General features: G+C 43.2%; 1 protein-coding gene across 2 annotated transcripts in view; it reads left to right on the forward strand.

The window, feature by feature from the left end:
• Positions 1–21,154, forward strand: part of CLDN10 (claudin 10) — a 126,552-nt gene that overhangs the window by 48,197 nt on the left and 57,201 nt on the right. The window lies entirely within an intron of this gene.

Raw genomic sequence — 21,154 nt, forward strand, 5'->3', positions numbered from 1 at the left:
AACACAAATGTTCCCTTGGAGTCTCAAGGGTGTAAGGGTCCCTTTATGTAACAAGGCAAGGGATTCGTGCCAGCCAGGAAACCCAAGTGCTCAAAACCTGTTCAACATTTTTGTAGCCAAAGAGTAAGCTGCCAAACATTTTTCTCTCAAAAGAAAACCAACCACTGAATGAATACTAGATTGGCGGGGGGAGCAGTTCTGGGAGAAAAAAATCAAAGGAGAGAGGGAAGGCCTGTCGTAAGAAAACTAAAATGATGCTGAATTTATTTAGAATTCTTTATTCATGAGACACAGAGAGGCAGAGACAAAAGCAGAGCGAGAAGCAGGCTCCCTGCAGGGAGCCCAATGCGGGACTCGATCCCAGGATCCCCAGATCACGATCTGATCTGGAGGCAGATGCTCAACCACTGAGCCACCCAGGCGGCCCATGATGGTGAATTTAAATTGAGAGGACAGTGAACTTGAATATGTTAAAACACACACACACACACACACACACACACACAGAAACAGAACGCAAGCTGAGTTTTAAAAGCCAACCAAGAGGGATGCCTGGGTGGCTCAGCAGTGGGGCAGCCGTCCTCGGCTCAGGTTATGATCCCGGGATTCTGAGATCAAGTTCCGCATTGGGCTCCTGCGAAGAACCTGCTTCTCACTCTGCCTATGTACCCCCCCCCTTTTTTTCTCTCTCTCTCATGAATACATCTTTTTTATTTTAAGCCAACCAAGAGAAAATTTTACAATCTAAAAATGGAGATTCTTTGTTGGAGATTTGGGGAGTACCCAAGGAGTTAGAGAGTCAGGCTCTTCCCGAGAAATGACTTAAAAGGTCAGAGGCATGGTCTGAGGCAAGTACTTTGGAGCTCACAATCCAGCTCTAATCGCCTGACATCATTGGCACCTTCCCCCCCACCCTCCCTCCGCTCATTAGTATTTTATTGAAATCTCAGTGGATGCACAGTGCAGATCCCCAGATCCTCATTACTTAGATTTTTCCATTACATTCATAAGTAGAATCAGAGTAGAAAATCTTCCAAGGAGAATTTAAGTTTCTTTGATATGTGTATGGTGATGTATTTCTTCCCTTTATAAAATAATTTGTTGTGGTAAAAAATTGTGGTAAAAACATGTAAAATAAAAATGACCATTATAATAATTATTAAGTGTACAGCCCAGTAGTGATGAGTACATTCATGCAGTCGTGCAACCCAGCTCTAGAACTTTATGTTGTAAAACTGAAACTCTGTACCCATGACCCACCATTCACCCTTTCCCCAGCCCTGGCAACCACCATTACCTGTCTGTTTCTGAATTTGACCATTCTAGGTATCCCATATAAGTGGAATCATACATTATCTGCTCTTTTGTGTGCAAGGCTTATTTCACTGAGCATAATGTCCTCAAGGTTTATCTGTTTATCCATTCCCTTTAGTTTTAAGATTTTATTTATATATTCACAAGAGAGACACAGAGGCAGAGACACAGCCAGCGGGAGAAGCAGAAGTGAAGTAAGTCAATCGGAGAAGGCCAAACATTATATGGTTCACTCATATGGGGAATATAAAAAAATAGTGGGAATAAAGGGGAAAGGAGAGAGAATGAGTGGGAAATATCAGTGAGGGTGACAGAACATGAGAGACCCCTAACTCTGGGAAATGAACAAGGGGTGGTGGAAAGGGAGGTGGGCAGGGGGTTGGGGTGACTGGGTGACAGGCACTGAGGGGGGCACTTGACAGGATGAGCACTGGGTGTTATACTATATGTTGGCAAATCAAACTCCAATAAAAGAATATACAAAAAAGGGAGAAGCAGGCTCCATGCAGGGAGCCCAATGCAGGATTCAATCCTGGGTCTCCAGGATAATGCCCTGGGCTAAAGGCAGACCCCCAACTGCTGAGGCACCCAGACGTCCCTATTCCCTTCCTTTTAAAAGCTGAAAAATATTCCATTGTATGTACACACCACATTTTGTGTACCTGTTTATCTCAATGGACTAAGCAGCAGATTTTTAACATGTTGATGAAAATGTGTGGCACCCCGCTAAAAAGGCTTCACAAATGATCAGTAGCAATTCTTAAACACCATGTTATTGCCTCTGACAGGCACTGAGAAATAGACAGGATCTAAGTGAGTTAGGCTGTAGTCTGACAGTCAGGCAGACAGACACTATGTAGACAGACCTAACCAGGGCTGCTGCTGGTGGAGGTGGGGGGCTCGCAGGAAGCTTTGAGAGTCCAGGGAGGGGAACTGCCAAAGGGAAAGCAAATGGAATCAGCCTCAGGAGCCCTGGAAATGACTGGGGTCTGAAGCCTGCTGGATGGAATTGAATGTTAGTAAAAAGTTTCCCTATACTAGATATCTGCTCATCCACCTGCCATTCATTCATTGTTATTGACTACCTACTGCGTGCCAGGTACTGTTCTAGGATTTGAGGATACATTGGTGAATAAAACCCATGAGATCCCCATTCTCATGGAGTATACATTCTAGTGGAATGGGGAGACACAATAAGCAAGTAAATGAAAAGGGTATTTGAGGCAATGATGAAAAGTGTGGAGATGATAAAACAGCATGATGTATAGTGATTGGGGGAGTGGGTGTTGCTTAAGAATGGGAGGTTGGGGGGCACCTGGGTGGCATAGTTAAGTGTCTGACTCTTGGTTTCAGCTCAGGTCGTGATCTCAGGGTCCTGGCATCGACCTCTATATCAGGCTCCATGTTTAACATGGAGTCTGCTTAAGATTCTCTCTTCCTCTCCCTCTGCCCCACCTCGCTCATGCTGTTTCTCTTTCTCTCTCTTTCTCTCAAATCTTAAAAAAAAAAAAGAGCGAGAGAGAGAGAGAGAGAGAGAGGTTAGGGAAGGACTCCATGAGGAGCAACCTGAATGCATAGTAAGCCCTCGGAGCTAATGAGCAAGGAGCGCATGCCTTGAAGAGAGAACAACAAATGCAAAGACCCTAGAATGGGACTCCGTGTGGTGTATTTGTGGCCAGTGTGGTTGTGGTACAGTGAGGGAGGGAGGAGGGAGAGGATAACAGGGGCCAGTTCAAGTATAGCTTATAGCCAAATACAAAAGGATGCATAATTGATGTGTGAGGAAGTGAAAGAAGGGGGATCTTTGACAGGGGGAGGAAATATGCACTGAGGAAAGCATTGTGTGTTCTGAAACAAAAGTAATTGTGAATGGGGTCAAGGTTGAGTGATGATCAATGAAAGACAAAGCTGGTTAGCTGGGTTGGGACAAGTATAACAAGCCAAAGAAGGGATTTGAGCTTTATCCAGCTAGTGACTAGGAACCATCAGAGATTTTTAATTAAACGAATGATCCGATTTTTGTTTTAAAAATGAACTTGAATCCACAGGGTGGATTAGAATGGAAGATAGACCTCATCCTGCCAAGGAACCAAAAGAACTAAACTAAGCCAGACATGAGATGAAGTAGAGAGGAGGTAGCATGTGAGACCGACACTATCAAGAGCAGATTTACTTGGTCTTGAGGAATTGACCTTTTATCATTATTAGATGTTCCTAATCCTCTCTAGTAATTCTTTGTCTTGAAACCTTCTTTGTCTGAAATCAGTACAGCTACCCTCGCTTTCTTAGGATTAGTATTTGTATGAATATCTTTTTCCATATTTGTACTTTCAACTTGTCTGTGTGTTTATATGTAAAGGGCATCTTTTTTTTTTAAATTTTTATTATTTATTTATGATAGTCACAGAGAGAGAGCGAGAGAGCGAGAGAGAGAGAGAGGCAGAGACCTAGGCAGAGGGAGAAGCAGGCTCCATGTACCAGGAGCCCGACGTGGGTTTCGATCCCGGGTCTCCAGGATCGTGCCCTGGGCCAAAGGCAGGCGCTAAACTGCTGCGCCACCCAGGGATCCCTAAAGGGTATCTTTCATAAACATATAATGGGGTCTTGTTCTTTTTTAATTTATTTTTATTTTTTAAAGTTTTTATTTATTCATAGAGAGAGGCAAAGAGCTAGGCAGAGGGATAAACAGGTTCCCTGTAGGTAGCCCATGCAGGACTCAATCCCAAGATCCTGGGATCATGCCCTGAGCCAATGCTCAACCACTGAGCCACCCAGGTGTCCTGTGTCTTGTTCTTTTTCCATCCACTCTGGTAATCTCTGCCTTTTAATTGAAATGGTTGGTCCATTTACATTTAACATAATTACCCATATGGTTGGGTGTAAGTGTACATCTTGCTGGAATTTTTTCTATTTGTTCAGTTTCTTCCTTTCCTGTATCCTTTTTGGTTGATTTAATAGATTTTAGTATTCTATTTTATTAGCTCTATTGACTTTTTAGCTATACTTCTTGGTTTATTTTTTTGAATACTTGTTTAAGAAATTACAGTACACATCTTTATGGTCTACTTTGAATTTATATCACTTAATGTAAGAATCTGTTAAAGAGTTTATTTATTTAGGGAGTACAAGTGGGAGGAGGGGCAGAGGGAGAGAGAGAGAGAATCTCAAGCAGACTTCCTGCTGAGTGTGGAGCCTGATGCAGGGCTTGATGCCATCATGTGAGGCAAAATCAAGTGTAGGACATAACTGACTGAGCCACCCAGGCAGATATAAGAACTCAATAAGAGTAGTCTCTTCCCCTGCATCCTTTGTGTTCTAGTAGTTTTCTTCTGCACAAGTTATAAAGGATAGATTTACAAAGTACTCACTAGATTTCAGAGATGAAGAAAGTTTAGCTCAACTTTTATGTTCCTGGCTTAGATCACTATCTGCAATTCATCTAGGAAAAAGTGCCTAAAAAATCATCACTCTGAGAGTATAAATGAGATTATAAGTACCATAATATATCAAATCTCAATATTCTATCTTCCCATCTGCTAGGTTATTAGAGTCTTTTGGGAGTTTCCTCTGGTCATGTCTGAGAAGCCCCAGGAGATGGTTTCCTTCTCTAGAAATTTGCCCTGATGCTGGGCCAGCTTAGGAGCCAGCTTAGGAGCATGTTTTAGGTCAGGGAGATGCATACTTTCCCAATGCATTCTATTCAGTAAAAAGGGTCTTTCAACAAAGATGCCCTGTTTCTGAAGCCTCAACTATTTCTGATGGATGCAGTCCATATGGATGTTTGAAATAGTGGGAGGTAAAACTCAGTCTCCTGGGTTTCCAGTGCTCACTCAAGCATAGTAGTTTCTTGTGGGCATCACTCTGTGATGCGGTTGAACTTGTTGAAATATTTCCCATCCAGGTCAGAAGAAATGTATTCACAAATGGAGCTTATATTAGGTCTGTATCTTTGGTATTTGTCCACTTGAGTTCTCCAGTATGCAGCTAAAGCTGTTGATCTCAGGACAGAAATCCGTGCTAAATATGTAGATTTGCATATTGATGATAATAGAAGCCATAGGATGGATGTGTTCACCAAAAGAGCATGTAAAGGAGGAAAAATAGAAGGCCAAAGACTAAACCACAGGAAGTGGCCTATGTTGGTAATTAAGAGATTTTAGTAAATAGAATCTCATGTCTGTATAAAGAATGGGGTAACTGGGTGGCTCAGTTGGCTAAACGTCTGCCTTTGGCTCAGGTCATGATTCCAGGGTCCTGGGATAGAGCCTGTGTTGAAATCTCTACTCAGGCAGGGTCTGCTTCTCCCTCTCCCTCTGCCACTTCCTCTCCCCCTGCTCGTGCTCTTGCACTCTCTCTCTCTCTCTCTCTCTCTCAAATAAAACCTTTTAAAAAAGATTCTAAAGTGTTTTCATATAGGCTAAAGGAAAGGCTGCTGTAAAAAGAGTGGTTATGGATGCTACGTGGCATTACTGGAAAATGCACATGTTCAAATATACCCTGGATTTGGAAATTAGGAGCCATTTGAAGAAAGGTTGTCAACAAAACCAACAAAGTAAGCAAAGATGGTTCCTGAAGAAGCATGGCAACTAAAGAGGGAGAAATAGAGAAGGGGAGTAGAAGACTTCCCATTTCCAGTTCCCATGTAAAGAGCTTAGAAGTCACCACTCTGTCCTGACAAGTAAAAAGCTGAATACACTGAAAAATCAATGACATTTCTTAGATCCATAAGAGATGGGAGTATATAGGGCAAATCCTCTGATCTTCAAGACCGGAGAGTTAGGCAGGCCAATCCAGGGAATGCAAGTTTACCTGAGCACAGGCTCAGTGAGCAGAACCCACTTTGGGAATCAGTACTCAGGCAGGAAAACCAGATATATAACTGAGGGATTGCTGGAGGCTCAGTGAAGACCAGTTAGAGTTAAAAACTCCAGAGGAACCCAGTCCTAACAGGGCCCCTGCAGTTTTGTGAGCTTTGCCTCCAGGAGCTCAACCACATTCCCACAGTAAATGTTGGAGAAAAATCCCTTCTTGCTTCCAGTAGAAAGAAGGGAAAAGAAGCCTTTTTTTTTTTTTTTTTTTTTGGTTTTTGTTTTTCTAAAGATTTTATTTATTTATTCATGAGAGCTAGAGAGAGGCAGAGACATAAGCAGAGGGAGAAGCAGGCTCCCTACAGGGAGCCCGATGTGGGACTCAATCCCAGGACCCCGAGATCATGACCTCAGCTTAGAGTAGACGCTCAACCAGTGAGCCACCTGGGTATCCCCACTTAGTTCTTAACAAAGCCTGCCCTTGGTGGAAACTAGTTAACCCAGAACCTAACATGCTGGAGCATTATCAGAAAGGGAAATAGTGAAGTGTGTATTATGGTAAGATATGGAAGACCATGTATGGGCACACTTGTAGGCAGGAGAGAAAGAACATTCTCTTCTCTCTGCCTATATTTTTAATTCTTCAAGTCCTCTGCAAGAAATACGAATCATGTTTACCAGAACACGATGTGACCTTCATACATTTTTTTTAAAGATTTTATTTATTCATGAGAGACACAGAGGCAGAGACCCAGGCAGAGGGAGAAGCAGGGCTCCCCTCTGGGGAGCCTGATGTGGGACTAGATCCCAGGACCCCGGGAACACAACCTGAGCAGATGCTCAACCACTGAGCCCCCCAGGCATCCCTACACCTTCTTTAAAGCATCCATTTGTTTATCTGCATAAATCACCACTGAATATTATTACATCAGGAATTCTCACCAATTTCAAGGTGCTAAAATGATAAAATCAGATTTCCTGGATCCATTTCTATAGAAATTTAGCATAACGCATGAGTTTGAAAAGCAGGTATTGGGCACCTCGGTGGCTCAGTGGTTGAGCATCTGCCTTTGGCTCAGGTCATGATCCTGGAGTCCTGGGATCAAGTCCCGCATTGGGCTCCCACAGGAAGCCTGCTTCTCCCTCTGCCTATGTCTTTGCCTCTCTCATGAATAAATAAATAAAATCTTTTTTTTAAAAAAGACAGGCATTATTATAGCCACATTGTTTATTTATTGCTTACATGCATAGAAATATATGCAAGGGATATCTTGCAACAAGCCCAGTGAGGTCTTCTAGGTCGTTGACTGACTCACTTTCTTCAGTGCACTGTTATTAGCTCTCATTAGTTTAAATACTATGGTCCTTGGAAGTTGATTTTGGTTCTAGCCCAGGCCAATGGTCTCTTTGTGGCTTATCTGAAGGATATTTTTGGCTCCTTGAGAGAAACCAAGATGGCTGTTGGCAGCAAGAGAAGGAAATACCATTCAAAAGCTCTCAACTGTTTGTCAGCTTACAGCAACTTACATATGGTAAGATATGGAAGACCATACATGGGCACACTTATAGGTGGGAGAGAAAGAACATTTAATGCACTAATGAGGGAGTGGGCAAAGCACATGTTTGCAAAGTGAGGTTGACCTTTATGAATGCTTGGATGAAATACAATCATACACATCTGTAACTTCACTTGTAGCAAACTCCTTTTAAGGTCCTGGCTTAAGAAGGGGATGTGTTAATCCTTGGTAGGCTAGGCAGAGGGAATTCACTCTCACTGCCTAGTGTTTCAAAGGATGCTCTCTGCTGCTAGCGAACCAAAGGGGTCTCTGCAGCTGCTGCTGCTGCTGCTGGGGTGTGTGTGTGTGTGTCTTATGAATAAAATCTTTAAAAAAGGAAAAAAAAGGCCAGGCAAATCTCAAAAGAGCAAGCCCAGTGAGGATAGGACAAATAAAAGGTAAACCTTCATCCTTGAAGACTCAGGCCTCTGAAGGAAGGTGTCCTCCCCCATGGACATTTCTCTTTCCCACCCGATCTTTCTTGCGTTACTCTCACTGTTCATCTTATTTCTGAAATCTCAGGTTTTACAGCCTGTCTGTTACTTCTCTCCTCAAGATCCCCCCACTCCTTCTGCCTCCTGGGGAAATTCTACCTTTTCAGTCCCATCTGGTGTCTGTAAACCCCAGTATCTCAAGCCTTAGCTCTTCATTAATGGCAGCCCTTCTTGCCCAATAAAGGGGAATATGGACCTGGTCCTGTCAGTGGGCCAAGTCCAGTGCAGTCTCCCCAGTAGCTGATTTCTTTTCTGTTTTATCCAGAAACAAGAATGTCTTGCTAACATGAACATTCTTATCTTTTCTGGGGCAAGGAAACACCATTTTCTTGTGAGCTGGCCAGGGGAACTCCCATTTCCTTGGCACAGCAAACTGCCTCACTGACACCCTCCCAGGGTCACCGTCTCTCCACACCCAGCAGCGCTGGTGCCCAGCCCACCCAATGCTCAGCATCATTATGGGAAGAGATGGTCATCTGTCTCATCTTGATGCGAGGCCTGGGCTCTCGATTCCACTAATGTTGAAAGAAGATCACTAGGGGGCACCTGAGTGGCTCAGTCAGAGTGATCGACTCTTGATTTCAGCTCAGGTCTTGAATTCAGGGTTGTGAATTTGAGCACCATGGTGGGAGCCTACTTAGAGAGAGAGAGAGATCCCTGGAGAAACCGGGTCAAATCCTCTCTCTCAGGCACCTGGAGGGCTCATTGGCTCAGGTCGTGATCCCGGGGGTCCTGGGATCGAGTTCCACATCGAGATCCCTGCGAGGAGCCTGCCATTCCCTCTGCCTATGTCTTTACCTGGCTGTCTGCATGTCTCATGAATAAATAAGATATTTTTTTAAGCTATTTTTTTAAAAAACCATAGGAACATGTGTTTGCCTTTGAAAACGCCCAAGTTTCTCCATTGGGGAGGAAAAATGCTCCATCAATTCAGATATGAATTTTAACTCTCAGCCTAATTTCCAGCCACCTCCCATGGATAAATATTTGAGTTGAGGGAAGGCTGGGGTGGAGGCTCAACTTAAATTTCACCCTCTTTATTCCACATGCTTTTCTACATCAGTAAGGGGTGGTCTTATGAGGGAATGAACCAGGGTTTGAATTTACAGGAGCCATTAAGTGGGTCTGACTCTGCATTCTGGCATTTGAACCTGAGTCTCATTTTTCTTGTTGGCAGTTATTTTCAGTTTCTTAGAGATAAACCCATGTCATAGAATGGTTGCATGGATAACTTAAATTACGTGTGTAAAGCATCTGGCACACCCAGAACTAACAAATGTTCAGCCTTGTCCTCACTTCCTATCCCCCCGGTGTGTTTCATCTCCCTTCTCTGGAGCTGCCTGGCCTGAGGCCTCTGTTACTGTCCTTGTGGCCACATCTAGTCTTACATCACTCTCCACCTCTTCTCTGCATCTATCTCCTTGATAAAGTGATCGTCATGAAACACGTCATCTTTGTCTTTCCGACCCTTACACTATGGCACCTCACGAGCCAAGTATGCATTACTCCCTTTATTGTATTCCTCCTATATCACATGTAATCCCTGTATTCAAGCTACCTTCCCCAGCTAAAAGGAAAATCAAGTCCAAGACCAATAATTATGCAAGCAAGTTTTAAACATCAACTAAGTGCCTGGGAAAGGAGACAGAAGGCCTAAAAGGACATGGTTCCTACTGTGTAATAAGAAAAACAGGCAGGTACCCAACTGTGTGACATGACAGTGATTGAAATGTACTCAGGAGCCACAGGAGCAGAGAGCCCAGAGAAGGGTCTAGGAGAGCCCCATCGATCAATCTGGGTGTCATGGACAATTTCTTTCCAGAAGTGATTTTGAGCTATATCTTGAAGAATGAGTAGGAATTAGTGAAGTCATGAAGTAGGTACAGAAATTAGGGGAGTTTGGTGGGAATTCCAGGCTGAAGGCACAGACTGTGCAAATGCACTGTGAAAATGTACTGGGTGTGCTCTGCATTCGCAATGGGGAACAAGCACTAATGATAAGTTGACTGATTAGATGTGGGCAGTGAGGAAAAATAGAGAAGCCAGAAATGACACCCACATTTTTATTTGAGGTAACTACTTAGAGGATGCTAAATAAGTTTGTAATGGAGAAGAGGTGAGGGTCAGAAGAGAGATCATGAGTGCAGTAGTGGATGGGCTGGGTTTGTCCAATGGTGGCAAGTATATGGAAATCCACCACACAATGCAGCCAGCCAAATCTGGACATATATATCCTACAGGAATCAGGCCATGAGGACCCAGCTGACAGCCTTGCACGGAAATTGAGTGTAATGACGACATGGCTTCAGTCAGAGGTGAGCAGCGGGAGTGTCTGCAGGTAGGGCCAAAATCCTTTAAGAATTGTTCAGAATCTGGACACCTGGGTGGTTTAGTGGTTGAGCATCTGCCCTTAGCTCAGGTTGTGATCCCGGGATCCAGGCCCATATCGGGCTTCCTACAGGGAGCCTGCTTCTCCCTCTGCCTATGTCTCTGCCTCATTCTGTGTCTCTCGTGAATGAATAAATAAAATCTTTAAAAAAAAAATTGTTCAGGGATCCCTGGGTGGCGCAGCAGTTTAGCGCCTGCCTTTGGCCCAGGGTGCGATCCTGGAGACCCAGGATCGAATCCCACGTCGGGCTCCCGGTGCATGGAGCCTGCTTCTCCCTCTGCCTGTGTCTCTGCCTCTCTCTCTCTCACTGCATGCCTATCATAAATAAATAAAAATTTTAAAAAAATAAAAAAATAAAATAAAAATAAAAAAATTGTTCAGAATCTGCTCCAATAACAGAAATAAGTGGTCAGGCTGCACAGGGCAGCCACAAAAATTTCAGCTTCATAAAAACATTAGGTGTAAGGCAGCCTATTACCGGATCTGTAAATAATTTTTTTTTAAGATTTTATTTATTCATGAGAGAGAGAGAGGCAGAGTGAGAAGCAGGCTCCATGCAGGGAGCCCGATGTGGGACTCAATCCTGGGTCTCCAGGATCACACCCCAGGCAGAAGGTGGCGCTAAACCGCTGAGCCACCCGGGTTGCCCTGTAAAGAATTCTTAATTCTGCTCTCGTATGATACAGAGCTCTAAGCAACTCTACCCTCCCCTAAAGATATAAAGTAAGTGCTTCTGCTCTCCTGTTGGTTCCTCGGTCATGCCCTTACCTTCTGGAAAGTCCATGGTGGTTTCCTGCCACCTTGTCTTTGTTGCTCTGCCTCAGTCTCCCTACTCCTTTCTTTGGCCACTCCTATTGACCTCTATTGACCTCCTTTCTCTTCCTCACACACCACCAACATGATGGTTCCTTGACGGGAAGCCATGTATCTTCAGGTGGTGGGTGGGGTGGGCACGGGGTGGGGGTGAGGGGTGGGGGTTGCTGATCTGTAGCATCTGCCATTTCTGTGGTGTCAATACTTCCACCTGGGCACCTTGCCAACTACATGTAGACATGTTGTGACTAGCCTCTCAAAGTCCCTACAACATTAGCAATGGGAAAGCCTTTGCAGCATGCTCCAGCACACCACTGCTGAGATGGAGAGGAGTCCCCTTGAATGTGGTGGTGGTCCTTCCACTTCCCCTTTGGAAGAAATTTGGAAATTTCTATCCTTGAGTTTGGCTTCAGCCCATCTTCCCCTTTCTCGCCTATGCATGCGTTCCCTGTCTACTGACCTCACGGAATGCTAGCCTTCTTTAGAAGCCTGCTCTGGTTTTCCTGCCTTTTCTGAGCACACCTTAATGTGTGTGAATTCCTTCCTCACTTTGCCATTTTGCAGAACTTTGTATTTTGGTCCCAAGAGTCCCGTTCTTTGTATTAGCATCAATTAGAGAATGTTTTCTGTCTTCCCAGGTTGGAGGTAAACCTCTTAAGGGTAAGGATCTTATCTCTACACACAACTGATTCTGGAGCATTTGACTGCTTATTTGTTTTTGTTTTTAAAGATTTTATTTATTCAGGAGGGATGGGGGTGGGGGACAGAGACACAGAGAGAGAAGCAGGCTCCATGCAGGGAGCCTGATGTGGGACTCGATCCCAGGTCTCCAGGATCACGCCCTGGGCTGAAGGCGGCGCTAAACCGCTGAGCCACCCGGGCTGCCCGAAAGCTTTCAATATTGGCAAATTGATTAAATTATGTTAGGAAATTTGTGTGATAAGACATGGAAGTTTGTTGGAGATGTACCTCTGTGACTGACTGTCTCTCTATCTTGGGCAATTTATTCAAACCTCAGGTCTCCAAATATATAACACGGGTGACAAGAAAGCTTTCAGGACATTAGAAAGGCCGTGTTGGCTAAAAAACATAAAGCAGTCAGACTCTGAAATAAAAATACCCTATGAATGTGATATTTTCTATAAAATTCTTAGGCTTGACAAATATAAAACATTTTTCACTTCAGGGTTCACTTTTTAAAGCTCAAAGATTCTTGGAACATCTACAAAATTTAGCATTTGACAACCAGTTTTGCAAGAACCTTGGCCAATCTTTTTATACATCCGAAAGTCAGTCAGCTGTAAAAACCAAAAACAGCATTAAGTAAAATAAGATACTATAAATACAGATTAGTATCATTTGTCCAAGCTATTGTGGGTTTTTCTTTACGTGAAAAAAGCAAAACCTACAAATAGAGTGGCAGAGAACAAAAAGGAAAGAAAAAGAGGCCTGAAACAAGGCGATCTTTCAAACCTATGTCTGTTTATTAACAGAAACAAGTGTTGAGAAACTTGCGTCATATGAAGGGAGCTGGCTTCACAGAGAAGTATTCCTTTGTGCAGGAGTCTTCTGTAGGAGGCATGGGTGAGAAAAAGAGCGGAGGATTCCTCTCAGTGGGGTTCAGACCCAGGCCAGTGGTATAGCTAGGAAAAGACATTTAATGTAAAATTCTCTCCCATCCTCCCTCTCTTCTTGCTGTCTTGTAAATGGGAGCAATGTGTTGGGTCAACCCATTCCAAGGCATGGAGGGAGAGAGCTGGGTGAGCGTAGCCTTCACTCCCTTTGAGGTAGGCGACTTCATCCAGGGACAGTCGCTTCATTTCTGCCACACAGGCTGCTGTCCTGGAAATTCCCAGGGGGAACAGGGCAGCTACAGCCCTGTGCCATCCACTCCCAGACATCTGGTGCCATCTTCTCTCTGCCACCTGTGGTTTCAGGTGAGCTGGGAGGTGGTGTCCCTATGTCTGAGATCAAGAGTCACATACTGTTCTGACTGAGCCAGTCAGGCACCTCACCTCATAAATATTTTCTAAAAACTTACTGCACTGATAGAATTGGGCTAGGATTGAGATGGACCCTCCCTCATAGACCTTACATGCCAATCTCTGTCTTTAGGCTTTAGGGACCCCCAAAACAACCAACGTACAAACAAATCCCCACAAGTACCACTTTTCTTGGGTGCCATAAATAGAACAAGCAGTCATGTGTGATACACAATAATATGCTGGTCCACTGGAACCAGCTCACGCCAGCTCACAAGAGGTGACTATTATGTTTCAGAAATTTTGCCAGCTCGGGGCTTCACACTGGTAGCTTCAACTATGTAGTAGTATTTACACCACAGAAATAAGCACTAGCAATCAGGGATTCTCTCCCTTTCCTCAACAGCCAGCAGTTAAACATCTGCCACCACACGACAACAGGGTAGTGGAACTGGGCTATTTTTATGTAGGATGGTGGAAGGTTCTCTAAGGAGGTAACATTTCAACGGAACCTGAAGTTTGAGAAGAGTCCAGTTAGACACTTCAAAGTTGCAAGAGTACAAAGACAGTAAGGCAGGTGACCTGGAGGGTCTTCTATGAATTGTGAGCTGAGGGGGGATGGCTGGAGAAGAGCATGTTAGGGGGGTTGAGGCCAAGATGAGCCATGGATTACATAATACTGGCCTTTGTAATTCAAGGCAAAGCATTTTTGGTGTTCTTTCGAAAGAACTGGAAAGCCACTGAAGGGTTTTGAGCAGGCAAGAGGTGTGTGTGACATGATGATTTTTATATTGGGAAGCTCACTCGGGCTACTGTGAGGAGAATGAATTTTAGGGCCATGGGGCAAGTGTGGAGGCCATTATGGTGTCTGAGGTGTGAAGTGATGTCACGTGGACTCATGCAGGGGTTGCTCTGAGACAGAAGGAGTAGACAGGCAGGAGACGTACTGTCGAGGAAGAGCTGCAACTTGTACCCATTGCAATATTTTTCAAGAAAGGAAAATATTACACACAAGAGAAAAGGAAGACTACTTTTTGTGCATGAATGTGAGTCTCTCCATTGTGTGAGGTGAGGCTACGAGTCAGCATCCCTGAGGAAGAGCCTCTGTAGTACTCAAGAAACTTTGGGTTCACCTTTTGTACTATGTCAGCCAGCCCTCTCCTTTGGGTTGGAGGCACCCAGGAAGGGGTGGTCCCCACGTGGCTCTCCTGATGCCAGCTTGTGGAGCACTCACCCAGAGGGAGCACTGCCACCAGCTGAAGCTCTGGACCTCAGCTGGCTTGAGAACAGAGTTCCTTTCTAGTCCTCCACTGAACTTGTGCCTGTTTGGCTCCCAATTAAGCCTTTCCTTTCAATTTTCTGAGAGAAACTTTTTTTTTTCTTTTTCTTTGAAATGTAAGCACTGACTAGATGCTATCAAATCCTCACATGGAAGAGACTTACTTGTGAAAATGTTGAGTTCCTTGCTCCAATAGCCAAAGTGATTTATTTGGCGATTTAATTCTTGTGGTCCTTACCGGCCATCATGAAGACAATGGGTCCTGTGTTGCTATTTGACCCATTTTTAAATATTCAATTCATCAGAATTAAAACAGGTGAGGGAGAGCCTGGAGTATGTTGGTTTTATTTTTTGTTTGTATTGGGTAAGGAAGGTTTGGCAAGGTATTGGGGGGGGCAGATTTTGTAGTGGTGGCTTTTTTGTTTTTAAAATTTTATTTATTCATGAGAGACCCACAGAAAGAGGCAGTCACGGGCAGAGGGAGAAGCCAGCTCCCTGCGGGGAGCCCGATGTGGGACTCAATCCCAGGACCCCAGGATCACAACCTGAGCCGAAGGCAGATACTCAACCACTGAGCCACCCAGGGGCCCCATGTAGTGTTTTTGTAAGGCTTCTCCTTTCAGGAATACTAGGGAGTTTTCTGACAGGCAGATCAATGCATTCTTATTAACTACTGGAATAAGTTTGTATGGTGACAGATGGTAACTATACTTAATGTGGTAAATATCTTGTATATAATTATCAAATCACCATGTTGTACACCTGAAATTAATATAATAGTGTATGTCAACTATACTTCCAATTAAATATAAAGCAGAACTATTGGATGAGAAAATGGCAGGTATCCCAAGCTTGTTTTTTTTGTTTTTTGTTTTTAATGGGCAAATCTCCTCCAATTCTTTTTTTTTTTTTTTTTTTGGTCCAGTCTTTTTATTTATTTAAATTCTATTTGTAGCTGGCCTGTTTTTAAAAGGTTTTAAAAATGAAGATGTTTTACAATTTCAAAATGTCAAACTATAAAGAATTGCTGTAAATGTATACCAACTAAGTGTAGGAAAGTACTAGCACCTCACAGTAATAGGATATTTTCAAGTGTATCAGGTGGTGCAGAGCCATAATATCGATATAGTATCATTACATTCTAAATCTTCAGATGGGTGAAACCTTCTGAGAATTTTGAAGATCATTTGAAGCAGAAAGGATTCAGAGAAGGAGCAGTAGATTTCAGGTCTGTGTTCCCCAGAGGTTTGGATTCACACTAAAGAGGACATTACCTTCCAGTAAATGCTTATGTTTTAAGAGCACATTACTTAGTGAATGCTTTCAAGCTTTTTTTTTTTTTAACTTCTTCTGAAATCCAAGAAGATAATGTTTTTACTAAAAATATTTACAAGGAAATGGGAAACTTAAGTGATTCCCAGAGAAAACCAATTTCCTAAAAACCCTTAAAGCCCCTGTTATTAGGCAAAACAAATACTATACAAAGATTCCGGTCCCTCAGCCATTCCCAAAGACTTATCTGGGGCAGCAGCTAAACCTGCCAGGCAGCCAACAGAATGACTTTGGATCTTTGTGCATAGATGGACAATGAAGGAATCCTATCTTCTTACAGTCTTCATACTTATGGTATGAATCCTGTACTGTATAAATTAAATTAATCAGGACTCATGTGGGAGGGGAAGTTTCTTCCTGCCAGATATGTGACTAACCACATCCATAGACCATATTTACCCAGGGTCACCTGTGCTGAAGCCATTCTGGCCTCATTCTTTCCTTCCTTCCATCCATCTATCCACCAGTTCTACCTTCCTCCTTCCCTCCCTCTCTCCCTTCCTCTGTTTCTGTCCTTGTCTTCCTTTTTTCTCAACTTTTTTCCTTTAAGATTTTATTTATGAGAGACAGAGAGAGAGAGACACAGGCAGAGAGAGAAGTAGGCTCCCTGCCTACTGAACCTAATGTGGGACTCGATCCCAGGACTCTGGGATCACGACCTGAGCTGAAGGCAGATGCTCAACCACTAAGCCACTCAGGTGCCCTGCCTTTTTCCTTTCTTACATGGACTTTTGCTGAGAGCTTATTCCTACACTGTGCCAGGGGCTGGAGATACAGACATAAATAAGGTGGCGCTTGCCCTCTGAGAGCTCTTCCTACAACAAATGATAGAAATGAGATGGGATGAAAATCCACTAACCTTGGGGATCTGGTGAGGGGATAAGGGGGCAATCAAGGAAGGAAAGTTGATAAATTGAATCTTAAAAGCTAAATAGACAATTGTCAATGAGACAAATAGAGGATAAGTGATCCAGGTGGAAACTAAAATATGTTCTATTTTTTCTGGTAGAATTATAAATAGGAATCATATTAATAGCTGTACCAGCCTTTTCTGGGAAGATATTAGCTATTGGAATCTTCAGCTTGGACATTTAGACAGTATTAACATATCTGATATTAAAAATAACATCTCTAAGGCTTCACATATTTCTTTTTCCAAAAGAATTTTATTTTTAATTTTTTAAGATTTCACTTATTCATGAGAGACATCAAGAGGCGGGCGGGGGGGAGGCAGAGACACAGGCAGAGGGAGAAGCAGGCTCCATGCAGGGAGCCTGATGTGGGACTCCATCCCAGGTCTCCAGGATCACGCCCTGAGCTGAAGGTGGCACTAAACTGTTGAGCCACCCGGGCTGCCCCCAAAAGAATTTTAAAGTAGCTTATAAAGATATACAAAATATAAAAGAAAACATAAATGAATGAGACAAGAAATATAAGGAGAAAATGATATTAGGAAAATGAAAGTTACTGCCTGCACATCATAGATTTTTTAGTCCGTGGAGGTGGGTCAGCCAATATAGTAAGGAGAAAGCTTGATACCATATGGGGGACACGATCAGGTACACTGGTCAATGCCCATGAAATCAAGCCAGAATTGCTCCTACCGATATATAAAGTGGGGTGTAGTAGAGTGTGCTAATTTTGCTGCCCAGTGTTCATCTGTTCTTGCCTGATAACTAAACACAATCTTCCCCTGGGGGGTCATTCTCTACTCACCCCGATCGGTACATATCTTGTAGATAACTCCATCTTTCCCCTCAACCAGGGGTTGAGTTCATGACTCAGGCAAGTCCATGTAATGCATTGCATCCCCCTGGCCACCAGGGATGGTTCAGAGAGAAGCACACGATCCGGTTAGAGCTAATCAGACCATCTGCACTTTGGGGAGAGAGATTCTGAGCTTGCACCTGAGAAGGCATGCATGCTGGGGCCTCTGCTGCTATTTAGAGACCTCAGGAGCAGAGCTTATCTGAGAATGGGGTCGAGATAAAGAGAAGGAATGAGAAGAAAATTCTGCTGACATCGCTTGAGCATGGAGCAAGCAGTCCTTAAAGCACATCCAGACTTCTCAATTCTATAAGTCCATAATTTCCAATTTTTTTTTGGTTCATGTTGGATTGTTTGTCCTTCCTTCATTCGTATAATGACAGTGCATGATGGAATAGAAAACCCTTCCAACAAGATCATTACAGTACACACAAGGTTTTTTTTTTTTTTTTTTTTGTACCATCCCTCAAAGCAGGTCAATTGGAAAATGACAAAGCATAGTCATGTCAACTCTAAAGGGATCCAAAGCAAGGTAGTCCTAAATGACCATGTTTGACTTGAGTCAAGGAGATGGATATACTTCATATTCTTTAGTAAATTCTCAATGCATCTTGATACCACACTTTAGAGCATGCAATGAGTTTTCTAATGAGACCTGCAGGTTAGTTATTTGTGCTACCAACCAAGAGATTGAGTATATATGCTTCAATAAGCAACGATGTATTCCTAAGGTTCAAATTCCTTTTCTGTCACTTATTAGCAAGTAAGAAATGAGGGACAAGTAACATTTCCTGGCCTTGGTTTCCTCACCTGAAAGACGGAGATGATTATTTTAGAGAGAGAGAGAAGAGAGCAGGTGGGAAGGGGCATAGGGAGAGGGAGAGAGAATCTTAAGCAGGCTTCACACCCAGGGTGGAGCCCAACTCAGGGCTTGATCCCACGACCTTGAGATCATGACCTGAGCTGAAATCAAGAGTCAGATTCATAACTGACTGAGCCACCCAGGAACCCCTGAAAGATGGAGATTATTATATTACTTGCCAGACTTGTGAGGACAGAACGAACATAAGCATTCAAATAGTTAGAATTGTAGTGCTAACACTACATGTTTAGAAACCAATGTTTTTATCACTACTTCATACTCACAGAGAATCCTTGAGGGCAGTGCCATCATTTTACTCCAACAGTCCTGGATCTACTCTAACATGCAGAAAAATCGATGAGCTATGTCCCAAAGCCCTGTCTTAGATCATATCCATAATTATTTACATGAGCACATTTACCAAACCTCTACTTACCGATTTCTGCCATTAAGGGGAGAAAATGCCATACATAGTGTCTGCTTTTAGAAAGTACAACTTCCCAGTGACTGCTCTGAGACAGAGTGGCTGCTCAATGGACCCTATGTAACTCAGCAATATTGATGTAAGCAGAATTATAGAACTGTTGGCAGATGTTGGTCATAAGAAATATTTTGGTTTAGGGTGTGATCTTGTATCATATTTCTGACAATAAATAACTGAATCAATTGCTGAGGCCTCCGTGAGTATAGGACAGCAATCAGTAAAGCCATGTGACACTGTGTAAACTGGTTAATTTCTCTACACGTCAGTTTCCTGTAGAAGGGCTGACCCGGGTTAGAGCATATGATGCATGTCAGGTGCTTGGCGCAGTGCTAGGGACATCATGCAAGCTCATTAGAGGTTAGTAGATCAGGGGAGGTATTTTTCTCTTGCCAAACAAGAAATCTGAAGGTTAGTAGCCCAGGCCTGGTCCAGAGGCTTGAGAAGGCAGAAGCAAGGTCTCTATGACTCTAGGCCTTTTTCTCACGTCTGGTCCCAAGGTGTTTGTTGCAGCCACTGTATCCAGGCTTCACACTTTAGGCAGGAACATCATAGACTGGGGTCTGTTAGTTTAGTTTTTTCGTGTTTTTTTTTTTTTTTTTTTTAGGTTTATTTCAGAGAGAGAAGGCACATGGGGAAGGGGGAGGGAGAGGGGCAGAGGGAGATGGAGAGGAAGAGAAGCAGACCCACCCTCCCTCATCCCTGAACTGTCAGAGGTGGGACTCAGATCTTTAGGACCTTGAGATCATGACCTGAGCTGAAATCAAGAGTAGGTTGCTTAACTGACTGAGCACCCCCGCCCCCAACGCCGGCACCCCTGGGGTCAGTTAGTTTTTTAAGAAGAAGGAGGATTGCTATGGCAGTCTCTGCTGCAGTTAGCTATTAATCATGGTCCAATTTATCACACAGATCTTAAAAGATCTGAATTATCTCCATTTTACAGATGTGGAAACTGAGGCTAAAGAGGCATAGAAATTCGCCCAAGGCTGTACAGTAGTGAGGGGGGCACAAACAAGCTGCTAACTCAGGCTACTATGCTTCTTGCTATTAGTTTGTAAATCTTCCCAGAGCACCAAACTGCCCCAAGGAACAATACTTTGTTGAAGGCACGTGAATGAGTTTTAAGACCACAAATGAAGGGTTAATAGAAGGCATTATCATTAAATATAAATTAAGATAATATGCTGTAAAATACTCTGAGCATCTTAGGGTCTAGGCGGAGAGGAAAGAGGGGAAAAGTTAAAGATTAAGATGGGAAGTAAAAGAGTCATATGGAAATCATCTATGCAAATCAGATATGAAAAGCATATAAAAACTTAAAGACTTGCTCTTATGTGTTTCCCTTCAAGGTGTAGTTTGAGGAACACAACATATGTATGTGTGTATATAGTTGAACATGTATGCATGTGCTCAAATGAGTGCATCCATATGCCTGATAGACACCACCATGTTAACAAAATCAGAAATGAGGGGATCCCTGGGTGGCTCAGCAGTTTGGTGCCTGCCTTTGGCCCAGGGTGTGATCCTAGAGTCTGGGGATGGAGTCCCACATCAGGCTCCTTGCATGGAGCCTGCTTCTTCCTCTGCCTGTGTCTCTGTCTCTCATGAATAAATGAATAAATTAAAAAAAGAAATGATAGCAGATTAAGATTTCTAGATATAATTTAAGCAACTTTTAATATTTAAATACATATTTTCTATCAGATGACTCCACAAAAACAAAACTCATTTTTCTGTATTTTTTTTTAAGATTTTATTTATTCATGAGAGACAGAGAAAGGCAGAAACACAGGCAGAGGGAGAAGCAGGCTCCATGCAGGAAGCCTGATGTGGGACTTGATCCTGGGTCTCCAGGATCAGGCCCTGGGTCGAAGGCAGGCACCAAGCCACTGAGCCACCCAGGGATCCCCAGCAAAAAAAAACTTCTAATACTGGCATTAGAATTTTTATTTTAAAGCTTTAAAATTTTTATTAATGTTAAATTCCAAAAGTGTACCTTCTTAATCATACAGCTACTAAAAGAATGCTAGCCATTTCATGGTCATAGTTCAGAAAATTAAAGTGCAATTTGTCTAAA

This window comes from Canis lupus, chromosome 22 (genome assembly GCF_011100685.1).
Source record: "Canis lupus familiaris isolate Mischka breed German Shepherd chromosome 22, alternate assembly UU_Cfam_GSD_1.0, whole genome shotgun sequence".
Lineage (NCBI taxonomy): Eukaryota > Metazoa > Chordata > Mammalia > Carnivora > Canidae > Canis > Canis lupus.